Source organism: Mustela erminea, chromosome 18, assembly GCF_009829155.1.
Source record: "Mustela erminea isolate mMusErm1 chromosome 18, mMusErm1.Pri, whole genome shotgun sequence".
Taxonomy (NCBI): Eukaryota; Metazoa; Chordata; class Mammalia; order Carnivora; family Mustelidae; genus Mustela; species Mustela erminea.
In genome coordinates, this window is record NC_045631.1 from 57,763,604 (window position 1) to 57,784,323 (window position 20,720).

The 20,720-nt window shown below is 60.5% G+C and overlaps 1 protein-coding gene and 1 long non-coding RNA gene across 7 annotated transcripts in view; one reads left to right on the plus strand and one right to left on the minus strand.

The window, feature by feature from the left end:
* Positions 1 to 20,720, plus strand: part of SEPTIN9 (septin 9) — a 144,609-nt gene that overhangs the window by 100,596 nt on the left and 23,293 nt on the right. The window contains exon 1 of one of the 6 annotated variants that reach the window (XM_032320131.1): positions 12,425 to 12,500. The exons of the other annotated variants lie outside the window; for them this stretch is intronic. The gene's annotated coding sequence lies outside the window, so the exon portion shown is untranslated. Of the gene's footprint in view, positions 1 to 12,424; positions 12,501 to 20,720 lie in introns of those variants that run through there. 6 annotated transcript variants of the gene reach the window in all.
* On the minus strand, positions 8,450 to 12,316 carry LOC116577217. The gene is made up of 2 exons (XR_004280450.1): positions 12,039 to 12,316; positions 8,450 to 9,566 (listed from the first exon to the last, which is right to left on the minus strand). It is a non-coding gene; the product is annotated as an uncharacterized LOC116577217 (long non-coding RNA).

The window sequence follows — 20,720 nt, forward strand, 5'->3', positions numbered from 1 at the left end:
AGCAGAGGGTGGAATGAGTGTGGGATTCATTACTGGGGTTTGGGATGCGAGGGCCTCACTTTCTCCCTGGAGGGCGGAGTGGGGACGGGGGCGGGGAGGCCCTGGGCTGGAGCCATGGCGAGTTGGGGTGGGGGCTGTTGGGCCAGAGCCCCTGCCCATCCCCCCATGGCTGAGCTGGGGGGCTGCTGCTTCCCTGTCCCTGGGCGCCCCTTGCCCTGAGAACCCGGGGCTGGGGTCACGTGCCTCTGCTCCCCTGGCTTCTGCTGGAGGGAAAGGCCCGGCCTCCTTGGCCCCTGCCACCTACGGCCTCCTGTTTTGCTGCCTCGGCGGCCTCTCTTGCAGAGGCTGGGGTGGGTGTGGGCAGAAGCCACTTCCGGGCCGCCGCCTTGGCCCGGGAAGCCGCTGAAGTCTGCTGATGCCCCTGCAGGGTGGGCGGACACCAGGGAGAAGGCCAGGGTGCCGCGGCGTGGGATGGCACGTCGAGAATGTCCCCAACCAAGTGTTCCTTAGGCTGGGGTTGCAGCTGGGTTCCAGAACCGGCGTCTGCGGGAGTGTCCCACTCCCTCAGCGTAGGGAGGAGGAAGGGAGAGGCCCAGAGAGGCAGAACCTTGTCGGATGACAAATACGTGTTGGAGGTCACAGAGTTTGTGACGGTTTGTTACAGCAGCAACAGGAAGCTGATACAGTCAGGAAGTGGTAATCTTCTTCTGGAAAGATTCCAGGCGAATTCTCTATGTGTCCCGAGCCCCGGAAGACGCTGGGCTCCCCCAGCCTCTCCCTGCTCCGGAGTGGGCAGGACGGCTCCGCCAGGCCGGGCCAGAGGGGATCCACTGGAGCAGTGGGTTCCCCTTTCCAGGTGAAGGCAGGGGTGTGAGCTGGCTTGCCTGCCTCATTCTTGTGGCCTTTTTTAAACCCCCTGAACGTTCTGTAGCTGAAAAAGACTCTGGGGCTCATCTGCCTGGTGTGCATGTGAGGAAAGGGAGACCCCAGGGCAGCTCAGTGCCAGGGTCAGGGGCACGCAGGGAGTTCAAACCAGGCTTTCCGCTCGCCGCCTCCAGCCCTGTCCTCCGTGGTTAGCGGACGCCAGGGAGCAGACTTGGTGGGCCTGGGGGAGCTGGAAGAGCCGCCCCTGCTGCCTCTGCTCCCTTCCCCGCAGCCCTGCCTGAGCCACCGGCCTCCGCCTTACAGTGCCGGGAGCCCATGCCTTGGCTGAGGCTGGGGAAGGGCCAGGTGCCCTGCATGGGCGAGGGGGGCCTCCCCTGCACACCGCCGCTGCCCTCCACCTCCTGCAGGTGCCTCCAGACTGCCCGGGGCTCCCGGAGACCTCGGTGACTGGCCTTGCCACGCCCGCCTTTCCCCATCGGCACCCTGAGGCCAGCAGCTTGAAAGAGTCAAGCTCTTTCTGGCCACGACACCATCCCTTTCTGAGCAGAGTGGAGACCCGCTGAGCAAGTCCGTATGATCATCCAATCCTGGGACCCGGAAGAAACAGCTGGGAGTGACACTTTAGCACAGTGGGGACCTCCGGCCTCATCACTTGCCCCTCGGCCTCTCTTGACATCTGCGTGCAGGTGTCCCTGCCGGCTCCTCTCATGAGGCTTGGGCCGCTTTTAGGATCCATTGGGAACAACCTGGGTGAACCGTTCTCAGGCGTTGCCAGACCCTTCGCTGGGCTCCGCCATCCTCCCTGATGAGATCTGAGCCGCCAAGGTCCGCGCACCCAGGACAGAGCCTGGGCTCCGGGCACTGTGGCGACACGCACCGCACGAGGACACGAAGGAAGACAGCCTCCAATACCCCGTTTCCGACTTGTCTATCGTGGTCCGTGTTCACAGCCTGTTACATTTTTGATGTACTTTTTAAAAACTTTATTTTGAAATTGTCTTAGACTCTAGACTCACAGGACGTTGCAAAAGTCCTAGAAAGGAGGTCCCGTGCCCTTTACCCAGCGTCCTCCCTCGTGACGTGTCATTATCAAAGCCAGGAAATGACGGTGGTCCAGTGTGAACTCAGTGTGAGCTAGTGTGAACTCAGTGTGAGCTAGTGTGAACTCTGTGAGCCAGTGTGAACTCAGTGTGAGCTAGTGTGAACTCAGTGTGAGCTAGTGTGAACTCAGTGTGAGCTAGTGTGAACTCTGTGAGCCAGTGTGAACTCAGTGTGAGCTTGTGTGAACTCTGTGAGCCAGTGTGAATTCAGTGTGAGCCAGTGTGAACTCAGTGTGAGCTAGTGTGAACTCAGCTGCAGACCTTCAGCTTTCACCAGCTTCAAGGGCTCTTCGTTGTTTTGACCTGTGGTTCCACGAACTTCTACCACGTGTATGGATTCGTGTGCTCTCCGTCACAGTCGGGGGACAGAAATGTTCTGTTCCCCAAAGAATGGTGCCTGGTTTTGCGCTTACCCAAGGGCACTAGACGGCATGCTTTCATTATTTCTTTTTAATGTATTTTATTTTGCCTTCTTTCACTGATTATTGTGTATTCATCCTTTTTTCTTGTCTTTTTTAAATGTACCTTTAAAAGAGAAATGCCCCCAAGAGATCCTGTGGGCGCCCTGTTAGGGTTGGAAAGCACAGATGCTCCGGCCTCTCTGCACCGGCAGTTTCTGCTTGTTCCTGTTTATATCTCCAGCTCACAGCCCCGTGCATCTTGGCCACAGATGCTCACTCCGGGCTGTTCCCGGCCTCACGCCCGCGCCCGTGCCGGGAAGAGGTGGGCGGTCCGTGGTGCTGGAGCACCTGCTGGTGCTGGTCTCTGCACGTTCTGCCTCTTTCTCGGGTTCCAGGGATGGGAGGACCCTTTCCCCTTTCTGTGGCTGGGAAGACCCCTGCCAGGAGCTTGAGAAATTGGCCCAGAGTCTCTCAGCTGCTCAGTGTGTGTGTGTGTGTGTGTGGGGGATGGAATACAAAGGGGGGGGTGCCTGAGACCACAGGCTCCTCTGAGGGAGGGATCACTGGCCCCCCAGCCCCCCTGCACAGGGAGGGTCTAGCACTACGGGGTGCTGGGGCTTGTGGCGTGAGCCCGGGAGGGTCAGCGTCCCCACTCTGAATAAACAGCCGGAGGTGATGTGTGGGCTGCTTCACAGCCTCGAATTTCCTGAGCTCCTGCTTCTGGGGGGAGAGAGGAAAGAGCAGGGCTGGCTCATGCCCAGTTCAGACAGGCTTCTCCGTTGCTGCGGATGGTGGTTTCACCTGTGCCCCTGTCGGTGCTAAAGGGGTGGGGGGCTTCAGGGCCCCCCCCAACAGTGGGTCTGGGCTGACAGAAGCCTCATGTCAGCCTGAGCAGCCGGCAGACCTCAGGCCCAAGACCAAGGCCTCTGCCCTGAAGGAAAAAACAAGGTTTCCTTTGGCTGGGATGCTTTCTGCCAGGTCACAAAAACAGGCCTGGAGTGGGGGGCTCCCCCTCTCCCGGCGAGGCGCTTCATGTGGTTTCCAAAGCCCTTTGAGGCTGTAAACTCATTATCATCCTGCCCAGAACCCCATAAGGGAGGGCAGGAAATTCGAGCAGGCACCTTGCAAGCAGCTGATGAGCAAATGGGTTTGTTGCCTCGGTTTACAGGTGAGTAAACTGAGGCTCAGGGACGTTATCAGGCCTTGAGCCAGTCAGTCACAGAGAAGCTCACGCCTTGTTATTCCCCAGGGTCCTCCAAAGAGTTCTTTAGCTTTTAATAAACCTGCACCATCAAGGACCATGAACACCCGCGTGCCTCCGCCCGGCCCGAGCGGCCGCAGGAACCAGCCGTGGTTCCTTCCTCCCACCTGACACGCCCGCATCCTTCCCACGTGGGCCTTAGAACGTCCGCATGTCTCTTGCTGTGTTCCTCTCAGTCGTGCACCATGGTGTGGTCTTGTGCACGTTGGACAACTGGGGGTATGAAATATTAGCATCCTTGGGTGGCTTTTTGTGTTTGGAAATGTGAGGTCACTGCCCCCCCCCGGGGGCCTGTAGTTCTGGGTGTATATTCACTGCCGGAGGGTCGCGGGCGGGTGGCTCCGAACCACGATTCGCTGTGCTCTCCTCCACGGACACGCGTCATTTTCAGTTTTTGCCTTTAAACATGCTGCTGCTGTGACACGTTCTTGTGTTCTCTGGTAACTTTGGAATTTGGGTTTAAAACTGTTATTCCAAGATCTCGGGCAAGCCATCCAACCTGTGGGGCTTGTGATCTCTGCCCCCACCCCAGCTTTGTCCGGGAGTCTGGAACCGATCTGATGTCTGGCCTGGAACCAGAGCAGAGGGCTGGCAGGCTGAGAAGCCTAAACCAGTGTTTCCCAAACTATGTTCTGTCTGGGACCATGAATCGGAATTAAAGGTGCAAAGTGGTTCCATGGCCCGACAAGTTTAGGAAATAAAGAGTTTAAACTAAAAAAAAAAACAAAAAAAACAAAAACCAAAAAACGCAAAACTCTAGAGAATATAGTTTTTAGTATGCTAATAAATACTTGTGAACATTAAAAGAGGAGAGCAGTTGATGGAAATATTTGTGGAAACCTTTTCGGACGGAAGCGTCCTGCAGAACAAATTTTCCTGCTTTAACAGACTTTGAGAAACAGGTCTGAATTGTTGGCTGTGGGTGGGGAAACATGGATTTGTAGTGAAGAGAGGGGTTGCTTTTGTTTTTGTTTTGTGAGTGCTGGTAAGGAAAAACTTACCCTCTATCCTCTTAGGTTCAGTACCAGAGGTCTGCAAATTAAACTGCAGGAGCTCCCCCCCCCCCCGGCCAATTAAATGTCAAGAGCCACAGTATGGAAAGAAAAGACAGCTTTAATCACATAGGTATAGGAGTTTACAGAAAAAATGTGATCCAAGGGGCAGTTAGAATGAAGCTTATATGCTATCACCAGAGGGGTAAGAACACTTACTGGAAAACAAATCACTTTTTGGAAAGATAAGTGGCCCTTAGGAGAATAGATGGGAAGTAGATAGTTCTGTGAATGTCTCTTTAGGTCTGGTGTGAAGACTTTCCTGTCTTCTGTGATGAAGTCTGTGTTGCCTGGTTGCTGAGAGCAGGGGATTGGTGACAGCCAAGTCCTTCTGGGAAGTTCTGCTTTTAGACTGTTAAGAGATTTCAGGGGCTCAAATGGCTCCTCAGAATCACTATGCCACAGTGATGTCCCCTGGACCCCTCCCAAGGTCTCCTTTTTGTCTTGTTCTTTTCCAAGTCCCAGCCGGGCAGCGGGCAGCGTGGAGAAGCTTAATGGAAATCAAAGAGCCTTGTCCATTGGGTGGCCTTCTCTGGACAGTGGAAGGAGTTGCTGACCCCCCAGCTTCCCCCTCATCCTGTGCGTGCCTCTTGTACATTTGGCTCAGAATGCTCTCGGCAGAGACCCCGGGATCTCGCCAGATTCCAGACATGTGTCTGCACCTGTCAGACCCACATGGTGCCTTTTTTTTTTTTTAAAATTTTTTAAGATTTTACTTAGTTATTTGAGAGAGAGAATGAACGCACAGGCCAGGGAAGGGCGGCAGAGGGAGCGGGACTGGATCCCAGGACCCTGAGCCAAAGGCAGACGGAGTGACCAGGCTCCGCACACGGTGCTTTTCAACCCAGAATGCTCGGTAGAGTCCCCTGAAAAGTTTTCAGAAAATACCAACCCTGGATTAGTGGCCTCAATGGCTGGGGTGAGGCCCTGCCTCTGTATTTTTTGGAAGTTCCTCTTTAGAGTAGTGATGTGTTGCTAGGATGGAGAACCTGTTTCCAGAGGTCAAACAGCCCCGGTCTCAGAGCCTTGCGCAACCCTGATCCCCGCCCCGCCCCCCCGCCCCGCCCCCAATCCCACTGTCTCAGCTGCTGGGCTTTGGTTTCCGTCCTTGTTTCGGGGAGGGCGTGGAGGCCGCTGCACATATCACCAACCTGGAGCGCCCCCACCCGGCAGCCCGCCCTCCTGACACCCGGAGAGAGCCCGCCCGAGACAGCTTGGGGTCTCTTGGTCTTTGAAACTTGGCGCAGGGTTTGGGTTCCGGTTGTTCCGTGGCCAGGCATCTAGAATTCTGGCTGGCTGTCACCGGGGCGGCCCCGGGGCTCGTGGGTTCTCGAGAGAGGGTGGGCGAGGTTGGAAGTGGGCCTGGGGCTTCCCTGATCCGCCCCAGTGGCCCTCATGCCCGCAGGCAGAGCAGAGCTGGCTGCTGAGAGTTGAGATATCATCACATAATTTCCAAGACACCCTGTTGACATGTTAGCTCTTCAAGGGGAGAAATAAATGTGTATTAAGGTGCCCTGGAGGGGAAGAGGCAACCTGACAGCGGAGGTGGGAGGCGCATGCTTCTTAGAAAGGAGGAAATGGGGCCTTCCTGCCACGGAGCTCCATAAACACGCATCTGCTACCTAGGAGACCAGGAGGGGGTGAGTAAGTCCCTCTGGCAAGTGCTCCAGATCAGGGTGTGACTCCAGAAGCACGGAAGGGTGGTCGAGTCTGGGGGAGGGCATCTGGAGGGCTTCCTAGAGGCGGTGATTTTTAACAGGGGTGGGGTTTTTAGGAGGGGTTTGGGAGACTGCAGGGCCTGTGCTGTGAGAGGTGGTTGAGCTGGGAACACCGTCTTTGGCTGAGTCTGGGGATGGAGAAGAGACCCCTCTGTGCTGTGGAAAGCCCTGCCTTGGGGGACAAGGGGAGGATAGCACCCTGGGCAGTGCCTTTCCAGAAGGAGGGGCCGTTCATCTGTGCCAGCCTGGTGGAGCTGGATGTTGGTGCTGAGCATTTTCTCAGGAGGCTGGTTTAAATAGTGAGATGGGCGGGCGCCAGACGGCAGAGGTTAAGACGTGAGCAGGTGATGGGAAGATGGGACCGCAGTGCAGACAGACTGTTAAGAGGTGGGGAGAAGGCCAGCAGTTGGAGGAGATCGTAGCTGGGCCCAAGGGAGGGGCCTGGTTTTTGAGATCGGAGGCAGCCTGGGCTGTCGTCCTCGGTCACGTTGCAGAGGAACCAGAAGAGAGATGTCAACCAGATAGGACCGAACCACCAGCCTGCTAAGCATTGCTCTGTGGCGAGAGAGACTTTGCAAGCCCCCGTCCCCCAGGCTTGCCTGAGCCCTCGCTCTGGGCCCCTTGGGAGCCCACCCTAGGACAGCAAGAGCGTGTGTGGGCTCCCTGCCCCCTGGGGGTGTGTGGCTGCATCTGCTGGCTGTCCATCCCAGGGGCCCCACGCTGCTGACCCGCCACCCAGCCCTTCCCCTGCCCCTGTGTGCAGGGCAGCCCAGCAACCGCCTGCAGAGCCAAGGGAAGGGTGTTTATTCCTTGGCCTTTGATGGCCAGTATCTGTGCATCCCATGGGGGTTCATCCAGGGAGGGTGGGTTGGAAAAGAGGTCGTGGGAGGGCTGGGTGTCGTGTTTACAACCCCGCTTTGGGCTTGGCAGGAGAAAGCAGGGGCGGGGGTGCGCCGGGGCATGCGTGCTTGTGGGGCTGGGGGGAAGGGAGGCTGCCACGTGACCACTTCCTTTCCTGTCCGCTGCCCTGCACCCGAGGGGGTAGTCTCGGGCATCATCACGTGGGTGTCCCTGCATGGCAGGGTGGGTGGCACCCCCTGACTCTGCCTTCCTCCCAGGTGGCCCCTTTGGAGGTGGGAGCCTGCCCTAACTGTCCCCCTTCCCCTTTCAGAGTAGAACCCTGTTGCAGGCCACCTGTCCTGTGCTGCCGCCACTCCCTGATGACTGTTCTGGCGGGGGGCCCCCAGGGAGGGCGGTGGGTGCTGCTCACTCTGGGCCCCCGGCAGGCATCCTTGTCAGGGTCACCGTGGCACCCCTTCCCCTCCCCCGCCCCACATGGCAGCCTGTTGTCCAGCAAGGGGGCCAGAATGTCCTGAAAGTGACAGCCTTGGAAAACCCGAGCTAGACCCCCCTCCAAAGGGCTGGGAGGTAATCCTGTTCGTGCTTCTGAACTGCCTTGGCCAGGAGCAGGTTTCCTCCAGCTCTAAGTATTTGTTTCCTCGATTGAAGGTGGAAGTTCCTACCTTACTCTGGCTCAAGTCAGGACTACAGGGCTGTGTGAGGGTCCTGGGGCCACTGTGACAGAGTACCACAAATTACCGTGGCCTTAGGCAATAGGAAAACCTACTGTCCCGCAGTTCCAGAGGCCCTGGTCTGGGATCAGGTCACTGGGCTACGGACGGCGTGCCGTGGGCAGGCCCCAGGAGGGTATGTCCTCGTGCTCGCTCCAGCCGCTGGTGGCTGCCCGTGGGCCTTGGCTCGTGGCCACGGCACCCAGTCCCTGCTCCCATCGTCACGTGGTCACCTTCCCCGTAGTCTTCAACTGTCCCACAGGACACCCAGGATAGTCTCTGCGTCTCGAGTCCCTCCTGCCACATCAGGGGACCTCCCCAGGCTCCAGGCAGGGGACACTGCTCCGTCTCCCCCAGCGCCCCTGCTTTGCCTCGGGGCCCTTGTGGTCTCCAGGTACAAAATAACACGATAAAGTGCCCTGCGGAGAGGAAAGGACTCATTAGACTTTTTCCTTTAAGTGTAGTTTTCATGGTCTGTTTTTATGGCGCCCAGAACATGAAATTCACCATCAGTAACACTTAGCACATTCACACGGTTGGGCAGCATCACCATGATCTAGTTCCAGAACATTCCCATCCCCTCAAAAGGAAACCCCATGTCCATTAAGCGGTCAGTTCCCATCCCCCACCCGTCCTGGCGGCCCCCGGTCTGCTCTTTATAGACTCTTTTTTCTGATCTGCGTGGCTGTGTGTGACTTTGCAGCCGGTAAACAGAGGCAGGACGAGTTGGTTACTGGAAGGACGAAGGTGCACGGAAGTCAGAGTGTGGAATGCCCCGGCTCGGAAGGGGAGAGGCCTGCGGGGGCTCCGCCGGCCCATGCTCTCCGTTCTTGGGGTCTCTGCCTGCGCTTCCCCCTACGCTGCCCTGTCTCCCTTTGCAGTTGGCCCCAGACAACGTCTCTCCCTGAAGTCTGCATGACTTCAGGCTTCTGGAGCCTCCACCAGCAAAGCTGCTGAGTCCGGGCTGCAGGGGGGTACGCTCAAACGGCCCAGCTCATCACTTGCTTGAGACAGGCGCGAGGCTGGGCGGTGGTCTTCCTTCGAAGCAGGAGTTCACCCTGGCCTGAGCACCTGTGAGCCAGATGGGACAGAGACCCCAGAAACCGGTGGTGGTCTTACTGACGCTTAGCCCAAATACAGCAGAGTAACTTCTTTGGAGAAGTTGTATTCTTTGTGGTAGTAGAATCTGGGAGACACATCCCCAGTACGTCCCCGGCAGGGGGGCGGTGTGAGGTAGGGATCAGCGGTCCTCGAGATCCAGTAGAGGCTACTGTGGCTCCCATCAAGCTGTATCCCTTAGCACCCCCAAACGTGGCTGCGCATGCACCACGGAGAGCGAGGTATAGTGCTCAGATAACGGGTCTCAGTGAGCTGCCCCCCAAGGACCTGGAGCCCTGGGTCGATCGAGAAACTCCCAACGACTGCCGGCACAGTAGCCGCAGCAGCCGCTGACCGCATGAAGTGTGCCTTGACTGGTGGTGCCCAGCTGGCTGCGTCGGGACAGCGTGCAACCCTGGATCACAGGGTTGTGAGTCTAAGCCCCACATGCGGTGTAGAAATAGCATAAATAAATAAACCCTGAAAAGAAGAAAAAAAGAAATGTGCCCGGTCCAAACCAGGGGGGTGCTGGGAGTGCACGAGGCACACTGAATTTCTGAGGCTCAGTACAGAAAGGAAGAAGAGTGTAAAATGTCTAAAAAGTTTTGGGACCCCAGGTGGCTCTGTTGTGAAGTGTCTGCTTTCGGCTCAGGTCATGATCCCGGGGTCGTGGGATCGAGCCCGCATCAGGCTCCCTGCTGCACACACAGCCTGCTTTTCCCTCCCTCAGCCCCTCCCCCTGCTTGTGCGCGCTCTCTCTCTCAAATGAACAGATTCTTTTTAAAAAATTTAAAAATAAAAAAATAGAAAGGGTTTAGAGGGGTGACCTGTTGAGTTGTACTGTTTGGGCTGTATTAAGTAAAATACATTAAATGTCGCCTGTTTCTTCTTACGTTTTTAAACGTGGCTACTGCCAGTGACAGATGTGCTGTGCTTATGGGGCCTCGCTTTCTGTTTCTGCTGGGGATTCAGTGGGCGGCTGTGTGGGCTCCAGGCCATTCCGGTAGATGCTGTGTGTGGGCCGGCCCCGGGGGCAGAGCTAATTCATCAGAAAAGCACCCCCCACCCCTGGGCTGAGCATCTTGTGAGGCCCAGGGGTTCCCTCTCCTGTGCTCTGGAGACCCCCATCCCATGGGCGATGCACCAGGGAACACGTGGGAAGCACCCAGGCCACGCCCCAGGCCAGCGGTCTGCAGGGGTGAGGGAGAGAGGAAGAGGAAGGGCAGGCAGTGGCCTTGGAGAGCTGGCAGGTTGCCCATGTGGTGCCCAGGAAAGGGGGTGGTGGGTCCTAGGGGACAAGTCTAGGTGAGAGGTTCCAAGGGGAACGCTGGGAAGCAGGGGCCCCGCCCACAGGACAGGCGTAGCTGGGAGGTGGCATCTCCATGGTTCCCCGTCAGCCTTGACACCGGGTGGGACAGGAGTCGCTCCTGCTGTCATTTGGAGCTGTCCTTCGGAGCTGTCCTTCAGGGCCCAGTGGCAAGGGCCCAGCAGGCTGGGCGGGGGCTGGTTGGAGGGGCTGGGCCCTCCCTCTTCCCTGTCCTAGGAAACCACCTTGTTGGAGGAAAGAGAAGCCTAGGTTCTGAGCGGCCAGTCTTCCCAGCTTGAACGTCACGTCCTGCTTTAGTTCTTGTAAGGTGATCGTGTCCGTTTCACAGGTGGGGAAGGTCAGGTCCCGCAGGGTTGGGTAATGAGCCAGAGCTGATGTGAGTGAAGGGGACCTTGATCCTGGCGTGTCTCTGAGGCCCTCAGCTCAGGTCCTGCACCGCCCTCCCTTGCACTGAGATGGGAACAAGGACTCTGGACACGGGGTCCCTCCCCTGGAAGCTGCCTGTGTTTGGCCCCCGGCCCAGAGACCCAGGGCAGCAGCTCTGCACTCTGAGGGGAGGGGAAGGGAGTGGGAGGCCAGCCTCCCCGAGGCCATTATGGCAAACCTGGAGACTCGGGAGGCCTTGGGGAGGAAATTGGCCATCTGGAGTGGGAGCGGCCAGGCTGGCCTGCCAGTGGCTGCTGCTAGGGAGATCTGGCTTCTGAGAACCGGAGGGAGGACCCGCTGGACATGATCAGCCTGCCAGTGTGGCCAGTGGGCTGGGTGCTTGGAAGGTGGGGTGGGGCTCACCCACCAGCCATGGGGGTGAGTGGGGACGGGGAAGGAGAGAATGCCTCGGGAGGAGGGGCCGGGCTCGGGTTGTTCCTCCCACGGGTGGCCACCTGCTCAGGTGTCACTCAGGACTCCTTTGCACTTGAACTTCTCGCCCTCTGCCCCTGCAACTTCCCAACACCAGCAAGAGCTTTCCCCTAGTGGGGAGTAGGTCTGGGGCTGGCTGCCTTGGCCCCGCCTGAGCCTGGGAGTGACTCAGTCAGGGTCAGAGGTCGTGGCATAGGCTGGGTCTGGCAGATCCCAGCGCCCAGGCCCAACCCCAAACAGGGTGGCTCCCAAGCTCCTCCTTCTGGGGACCACCTAGCCCATCCCTAGGGTCTGTAGGGAGGGTGACTCACTGCCTGGGCCCTTAGGCTGTAGAAGCTGCAGCCCAGCTCCCCGAAAACCGAGTCCTTAGGCTCCAGGAAGAAGACAGAGCTTGGGGTAAGCTGGGCTGGCCCCACCTTTCCCTCCCGAGCCCCCCCATGGTCCCCTTGTGCTGCTTCTTCCGTGGGGGTGAGTCTGTCACCGTGGCCTTAGGCAGTGGGTGGCACACAGGGCTCGCTGTGCTCTGGCCCCCATGCCCAGACCCTGGAACAGCCCCAGCTTTGGTTTTTGACAGCTTTCCTGGGGAGGTCTGCAGCCCTGGGGGGAGGCCTGCCCAATAGTCTGCTGTGCCATCTGAGCTGGATGGGGTTGGGACCCATCTGGGGCTCACCTGGCAGAAAGGGTGCTGGGCGGGGCAGCAGGGAGAGGGGGCACCCCCGGGCCGTGTCCGATTCCTGGCACTGCCCTGCACGCCCGTCCTATCTCACCTGGGCAGGAGGACAGTCGGGGGAGAGGGACTGGAGGCTTCTCCGGCTCACAAACTTCTTGGCCAGGGCAGCTGGACTGGGAGTCCAGGTGAGCGCCTCCTGCCCTCTCTCCTTCCCGGACCCCATGGCCCTTTCCTTTTGGGGATGACTCAAGCCCTCTGGGGGGCTCAGCTCCTTGGCGTTTCTCAGGCACGGAATGCACCCCGCACGGCCCGGTTGGCTTCAGGCCTGCAGCCGGGCGCCCCTGGCCTCCTCCGGGGGTGGGGGGGGGCCCCTCTTCTCCCTCGCCCTGCCTCCGAGCCTCGGTTCTCAGGCGGTCCCTCCTACCTCTGCCGCGCTCTGGGAGGCTCCTTGTTCCGCGGCCACAAAGCCCCTTTGATCCTCTGCTCGGCTCGGAGCCATGTGACCCGGTGGGCGGGCCGCGCTCTCAGGCGGCCAGCGCAGCCCGTCGCCGCGGCTGGGGTGAGTCCTCCGCTCCCTTTGTTCCTTGCAGCCTCGCACCGGTGGCGGGGGGCCTCAGGTGGTGCGGCCGCCCCGGGGCTCCCCGAGGGCACGGCGACGGGGCCCAGAGCGGCGCCTCCCCGGGCCCCCTGCCTGCGGCCGGCGGACCGCGCCGGGTCCCCGGGAGAGGGGTGGTGGGAGCTCGGTCTCCACGCGGGGCCCAGATTTTCGGCCGCGGAGCAGAAGAAAGGGGCTTTGTGCGTCCACAGCTATCTCTTTGTAAATATTTGGCCAGCTTGGCTGAGTGGTTAGGTCCTCCTCCAGCGGGAGTTTCTTGGAGCCCGTTTCCCGTTCGCAGGGGGCTTCCCTGATTTCTAGGAGGCCCCGGGCTGGAAGGGAGGGGGGCCTCGGGTTGGCCGCCGCCTCCTAAAACTGTTCCGCACCGATTGTCAGCCGTTGGGGCCGAGGCTGGGCGGGAGACTGGCTTCGGCAGATGCTGGAAACATGGGATCCGACGTGGTATTGTGGGTCGGGGAGTCGGCGGCGTCTTGTCTGGGTTCCGGGCGCTGTGGGGGGTGCGGCTTGCTCCCCGAGCGGGTGGGGGCTGGGACGGGTGCACCGCGCTGGAGGGGAGCGGTCCGCCACCCCTTGTCAAGGAGCAGGGGTGAGGAAGCAGCCCCACGGGGACCCGGGGACCTGCCATCCGAAGAGCCTTCCAGCTGAGACGCTGGGGAATGCCCCAGACTCAGATCCCAGGCCGGCCCAGCGCGTCCCGAGGGCCCCAGTGCTGGGAGGGCCGAGGTGCTCTGGGGCCACGCCATCTGCTGCTGAAACTTCATCCCACATGTGTGTCCTCTCGTCCCCCCCCATCCCTCTGCCTCCAGGCACTCCATCCTGGTCCCTCTCCGCTTCCTCTCTGCTGGGGAGTCTTCCCAGCTTTTGTCAGAGGTTTGGGGAGCATCTCTGCTCACCAAAGAGCAGTTTGAAATTCCTTTCCTGGAGAAAAATGTGCCGCCCAGCCTGTGTGTTTCTGGCTGTAGAGACAGCGCCCCGATCGGAATTTGGTTTGGATCCCTCATGGAAAATCCTGTTAGGGGACGAGGGAGAAAAAGCCCCCATGTGCTTACGATCCTTTCTATTCCCTTATAACCCCTTATAAGTGCGTGTGGAGCCCCCACTTCATTCATTGTGGGTGTTTACATAAATGTCAGTCCTCTTGGGCCTCTCCCCGCAACCCAGGGGGCCCCTTTTCAGGAAATAGGAAGAAGATTGAGTTTGTTTAACCAGTTGGGGCCGGAGAGCCGGCGTCTGCCTGAGACCTTGTGCCTAGGGTAGGATTCTTGCTTCCCTCCTTTGGATCTCCTTTGGGCTAAGGTGTGACTGCGGAAGGAGACCTCTTCCGAGGTCGACCCCCTCCCAGGCGTCCCCATGCCCACCCCCCACCCCATCATTTCCGTGTTGTGGCACCTGCGACACCATCGTGTCTACCGGTTTGTGTGTTTTATTTCCTCCAGACGGCACCTTGTGGGACGACGGTCGGCTGCTGTGTGGGGAGGGACCTACTCTGTGTGGGGCCCTGGGCGCTCCAGGACCGAGGAGTCAGCACCCTTCTGGATGGGAAGGGGACATCCACAAGGCGACACCCAGCCAGGCCAAAGACAGCTCTGGTTGGGGCCCGTTGGGCCATCCCCTGTGCACCTGGCCCAGCTTGTCCTCCCCAAGTCTGGAGGACAGGGCTTACCCTGGGCTCTCTCCCCAGAAGCCCTGTACCCGCTTGGGTGACCAGAGTCTGGGCTGACTTTGCCTCCCCACCCCTCCCCACCTCCCTGGCCACATACTGTCCCCACTTCCTGTTCCACCACTGCCTGAGCTGCCCTTGTCATTGTCAGATAGGACAGCAGCATTCCCTGGGGGTGTTCAGAGAAGGGGAAGACCCCATCCTTATGAGAGCCCCAGCCAGCTCGAGCCGGGCCCAGCTTCCTGTGTTGTCAAAGAGCTCAGTGCTTTTTTCGGAAGCTGTTGGTTCACTGGGGAGCTTCCGTTATCCCAGGCCCCCTGCCCACCGAGATCTCGGGTGGCTTTTCCTTATGGCCCGAGGGTTCTGGGCGCCCTCGTCCTCTGCTTGGCTGAGAGCACAGGAAGAAGGACTGCATTTCAGGGCTGGTGATGTGGGGAGAGCCCCGCGCCCTGCAGCCGGGCTCTGGGGAAATGCTTCCAGCACAGATCACAGCCCTCGGCGAAGACGCCATCCTTAGGCTTCTGCCTCCAGCGGCAAGCTTTGATTTCTCTGTTGAGCGCCAGCCTGGTTCCTTGGACAGGTCGGGGCCTGTTCTCAGGAGCTCGGTGGAGCCTTAGGAGGCCTGCCCAGAACCGCTGCGAGGGTGGTGGGCTGTGCAGCCGGCTCTACGGGTGAGGGGGGAGGCCCAGGGCTAGTCACAGGCCCGCCAGCCCACCCCCTCCCAGCCGGCTCATCTGGAGCCTTGTTCAGGGTTGGCGGAGGGACGGGGCGGTTGGGGGTGCATATCTTGCTTGCGGTGGGTGGCCTGTCCCTGGGCCGTGGGTGCGGGAGTGGGGTTCACATGCTCCCCTCATCTCCTTCTCTGTTACCACTTCTGGGAAGTGTGGGGCCACTAGGCCTGTGGGGGCAGAAGAGCAGCCCTGCCAGGCCCAGGGGTTCTGAGTTCTGATTCTGACTTTGTGGAGGGGCCTGAGCTGCCGCTGGGCCTCCGGGCGGAGCAGAGTTCGTGCTCAGCTGGCAGGAGCTGGTTTCGGGGAGGAGGGCCTGGGCCTTGGTTTGGGGCAGCAGCATGGTGCAGAGAGTGTGCAGGGTGAAGGCCAGCCTGTCCGCTCCCTCCCCTCGTCCTGGCTGTTCCAACCTCAGCTGAATTTTCAGTGTTTTGATTTGGGTTCAGTAGCTGGATCATGGCAAGGGCACCCTGACATTTCTTGTCCCTCTCCTGAACCTGGGGATGGGGGACAGCTCCTGAGAGGTTGGCTCCTGACCACCCACGGCTGCACCTGGAGCCCCAGCTCTGGGTCAGGGTGAGTCACCGACACTGACCCGCACTTGGCCTTGGGCAGGGAGGCTCCGCTGGTTCTGCTGTGGTGCTCCTTGCTGGCTCTGTCGCACCTGGCTTAGGCCCTCCCCTTCCGGGACCTGTGTCCCCAGAGGCCTGCCAGCCCCGGCCCTGCCCTGCGAGTGCCAGGCACAGAGTGGCCGGTCATCAGGATAGTGTCCTTGCTGGTGTCCCCAGTGGAATGTGCGCAGACCTCCCCCGACCCCGCAGGCCCGGTTCTAGGTGCCTGTCACCAGGCCTCTGGCAGCAGATAAGATTTTCCTAGCTCAGAGCAGGAGGTCAATTCACCCTCCTGCGTGGAGGAAGGATCCGCCCACATCGGGTCGGGAGGTTGGTGTCCGGTCTAGGGTCTCTTAGACCGTGGGCCTGTGGAGAGAGGGCGCTTCCTTGGTCTCGGCCTCCAGGTCTTGCTTAGTTCACGATGCTCAGTTCACGAACGCACTCCTGTCAGCGCGGGGGGACCGCAGCGGTTCATCTGTCCACCCGGGACTCCGCGGTTTCCATGCAGCGAGCTCCGGGGGCCTCACACGAGCAGCGGCGGGTCCTGCTGTCCTTATGTGAGCTCTTCTTGGAGCGTTTTTTCAGGCCCCAAATGCATTCTCCCCAGGGCCGGGCACTGGGCCAGATGACCCTGGCACCGCTCCGTGCCCTGGTTCCGGGGAAGTAGGGGACCAGAGAAGGGATCCATGTCGTGTCCCTGTCAACTGGCTGTCCGTGGTAGGCTCCAAAGACTAAAGACGGTGACAGTGGCTCCACGGAGTCTGAGGGAGAAGGGCTGCTGGTTGTGGGTGGGGGGCCGCGGGTGGGCAGCGCGGCGCGGAGAGCCGTGGAGGGAGGCAGCGCATCCGTTGCAGGGCCACGCGCCTTCCAGGAATTCTCTCCCTCTTGGCCTCACTCCTGCGCAGGTGGGCTGGGGGCTGGCCTAGCCCTGCGGACCCGGACCACGGGGCGGAGGGAGGCTGGGAGGCCGTGGTCGGTTTGCAGACCCCACGCTCTGCTGATCAGGGGCTGGTACCGTCGCTCCGGGACTTGGCAGTCCGTCTGCTGGGGCCGGTCCCTGGGGCCGGCGCCGTCCTGCTGACCACGGACGGTCACCTCTGGGCCTGGTCCCCGGGGCCCTCGGTCTTCATCTTGGGGAGTTTACTTAAGTAACGAGAACGCCAGGTTCCCTACCTGGAAACTGAGGCGAAACAATAAATCATCCTGGAAGCATTTTTAGGTGGGTAAGAGTTTCTTTCCTTAGGTAGGGTTGCTTAGTAGGAATAAGTTTATTTATTACAGAAGAAAGGAACTTCAAGATGACCCCAGGGACCCCCTCACCCCAAGGCCGGTGTGGCCTTTGTGGATGCTGGCGCCTCCTCCCAGCCCTCCTGCAGCCTCTGCTCCCTGGAACCCTCTGGAGCCCATCGGGCTGGCCGAGGCGCTGCTTCCTGCGGGTCAGGACTGTGCATCTGAACGGTGCCCAGCACGGACTGTGCGAGCGCCTCCCCGTCAGGGCTGTTAGAGCTCAGGGCACAAACCCGTCCTCCCCCCCTTGCGGGCGGACGCCAGGGCCCAGGCCCGAGAAGCAGGTCACTGGGCCCCTTGGGTTCAGTAGCTTGGCCCACTGAGGCCGATTTGGCGGCAGTGGAGCTGGGACTCCTTCCCATGTGTCCCTACTCAGGTTTAGTGTGAGCCCCTCTTAGCCCCCCGCTCTGAGGGCCCCAGCAGGCTGAGGACCCTCGGAGGCCGGATCCAAGAGAGCACAGCCCCCTGGGTGAGGCCGTCCCTCGATGTGGTGACTCTAGGTGGAAGTCGGGGAACAGTGGGGAGTCTGGTTGGGTCCAGCGGGCCTTGTGTACCAGACGAGGGGAGGGTCGGACGGGGTGGGGGGCCGGATTTGGTGGACACTGGGGCTAACTGGGTGTCCACCTCCGCTAACTTGGCGTCGGCCGGCTCCCAAGGACTAGGGGGACTCAGTGTTTCCCGAGGCTCCCCACTGCACCCCTCTTCTTGCCCTGCTCATGCGCTGGGACGGCCTGGCTGCTCGCGCCCCAGATTCCAGGAGGAGATGGATGTTCAGGGAGGTGGTTTCCCTCGCGGGGCCAGTGACCTGCACCACCCCCTGTGTACCTCTGGAGGACGCTGTGGCCTTACACACGTGGCTCGCTGCCTCTGAGCCATGCTCCAGCATCCAGAAGGCATCATAACAGTCACCACCTCACGGGGTTGGCGTGAGGGTGAACGGACATAAATCAGAGAACGCGTGACCCTGGCCACGGAGATGTACATTAGCCTGTGACGGCCGCTGTCTCGAGTTCCAACCACGTGGCCGCCACGTGGACCAGCAGGGTAGGGAGACTCACAAGTTGGGCCTTCCAGAAGCTTCCAGTCCAGTTAGGTTGGTGGTAGGTACACTCCAAGATGAGATGCCCTGGGACCCTCGGGCGTCCCCAGGAAGGCAGCTCGTTGGCAGTGGGGACTCAGCAAAGCCTTCAGGGCCCGGAAGTGTTGTACCGGTCATCCTGGGCTCCCTGGACACAGAGGAGAGCAGCTGAGAATCGGAGCAGCCAGAGAAACGGGACAGGAGGGCAGAGGAGGGGCGCGGGGGTGTGGGGCCAGTCCCATCCCCTGTGCTGTTCTCAGGCCGCCCGGCTCCGTGCACACCCTCCACACCGCACCTCTCCGCGGATGCCTGCTTCCTGCTTTATGCTCGCCTGGCACAGGTTCCTCAGGTGACCTGTGCCATCCTTCCAGAGGTCTTGGCTGCATCCCCAGCCTCCCCCAGGGCTCACGGTGGAACCGGCGTGCCAGGTCCGTCTCCCTGAGGCTCCTGGGTCCTTGCGTGTGGGCCAGCAGCCACCTCTGTCTCTGTCACTTCCTGCTGTGCCTTGGACGCTGCTCAGCAGGAACGTGCAGAGAGACTTCTGGGCCTGAGACCCAGGCCTGGTCCGCCGGAGCCTCATGCCACTGGCTCCTGGGTTGCCGCTGGAGCCCGGGGAGGATGAGCCAGCGGCCTCTCTCCGTACCTCGCTTTCTGCCTCTGGCTCAAGAGCAGAAACTTGCGTCTGCTGCTCATTCACGGGGCTGTGGGGGAGACTGAGTCAGGGCTGGGAGGCGGGTTCTCTGCGGGTCCCAGGGTTTGCTGGGTGGGTTGGGGGTAGAAGAAGCCCCTCCGTGGGGGCTGGTCTGGACTGCCTCCTCCGCACGGGGCTCTCCAAGGACAGCTGAGGAGTAAAGAGCTAGTTAACACCACGGGGCTCCGGGCGACTCAGTACTAAAGTTATAATTAAACCTTGAGCCACCAGAGGCCCCTCTCCCTCGGGGCCTGGGCCGCCCCATAAAAGTGGGGCTTCAGTGAATTCTCTCTCTGACTTGTTTTTATGGCGTCTCCCTCCCAGCAGAGTCCCTAGGGCTTCGGATCGGGAGGGAGTGGCTGAGAGCCTCTAACACATCTGGGGTGGGTGCTGCGGAGATGACTCCGGAAGTCCGGGGGCCCCAGCAGCTGCGGACTCCCGCAGTCACTTCCTCTGCCCGACCCGGCAGGCGGGACTGAGCACCTGCCTGGTGTGTGTGTGTCGGGCGAAGGGTGGGGGGGCGGTGCCAGGTCCGGCTGCTCCCGCACACAGCTGGTTCTGGTACCGGTGTCCCTCCTGCCCAGAGACCTGGGATGAGCCGAGTGTACCCTTTGTGGTCCCTTTGTGGCCCCCGGTTGTTGCACGTTTACTCCTGCCATCCTGCCCTTCCGGGTGAGGCTTAGGGCCCCCTTTGGTATTAAAGGGACTTGCTCCTAGTTCACTGTGGCTGACAGGTTCAAGGCTGGGACACCGAGATTTACGGCGAGTCCTCATGAGCACTGCTGGTGAGAGGAGCACACAGTGGGAGGTCCCGGAGGAGCCCGCCAGCGCCCCACTCCCAGGGCTGCAGACTCAGAGTGGTGCTGGGAGCCGCCCATGGACGCGGACACAGCCCCCGCGCTCGTGTACTAGGGATCCCTCACGGGGCCCCCGTTACGTTGTTAATAGCTTTGTTGAGATGGCATCCGTACACCGTGAAGGTCACTCTCCCAGAGCGTGCCGTTCAGCGGTGTTTCATGCATTTGCAACGTCCTGCGGTTATCGCCACTGATTCCAGAACATTCTCATCATCTCCGAAGAGACTCTGTATCCATCAGTAGCCAGGCTCTCCGCAGCCCCGGGCAGCACGGATCTGCGTCGGTCTGTGTAAATTCTCCTGTTCTGCGTATTCTGCAGGACTGGAATCCAATGCATCTGGCTTTTCACGGGGTGCGGTGTCTTCAAGGTTTGCACTGTGGCAGGTGCCAAAGCTTCGTTCCTTTTCGTGACTGGACAGTACTCCACGCGACGGCCACGCCGTGCTCCGTTTACCTGTTCATCTGTGGGTGGGCGTCAGGGGTGCCCTGCATTCTGTCATGACTCACTCCGCCGTGAACACAGGTGCCCGGGTCTTGGTGCACATGTTGTTTTCGTTTCTCTTGGGGACCTGCCCGTCCCGTGGTAGGTGGTGGGGGCGCACTGGGCGTCCTGCCCCCAGTCCCTGCGTGTTTCTTGCACTTTGCCCCGTGACGTGTTGAATCTACGTCTGGACAATTCTCCAGAGGTGCAGGGCCAGCCCCGTGGGATATGGTGGCTGGGCCTGGGGATGGGTTTGGGGGTCGGTTTGGGGGTCCGCGTGGGGGCACAGGAGAGCCATTCCGGTCTGTAGCCAAGCGCTGCCGCTGGCTTCTGGTTCCCTGGAAGAAGGTCTGCGGGTCCTCCCGCTGGGGCGATGGGGAAGCTGCAGCGGAGCCCCTGGGAGCCCCTGAGCGGGAGGAAGTGGGTGGAGGGAGCGGCTGGGCTGCGCAGACCCCCTCCCTCGTAGGAAGCTGGGGGAGTGGACGGAATGGACGGGGTGTGGGAGCGGCCTCTTCCTGGCAGATCGGGCTCCCCCTGACCTCACCAGCCGTGGCCCCAGGCAGACGCTTCCTTCCAGGGAGGGTGGAGGTGCGGGGGACTCGGGGACCCCGGGAGGGGGCGCAGGCAGCCGGAGCATCTGCCCCCGCGCCACACACAGAAAAGTTAGGCTCAAACAAACACGTGTCCTTTGTCATGTGAAACCAGCACGTGAGCGCAAAACGCGAAGTCCATTTGCCCTGTGCCCGGTGCGCCTGCTCCCCCCGCAGCCC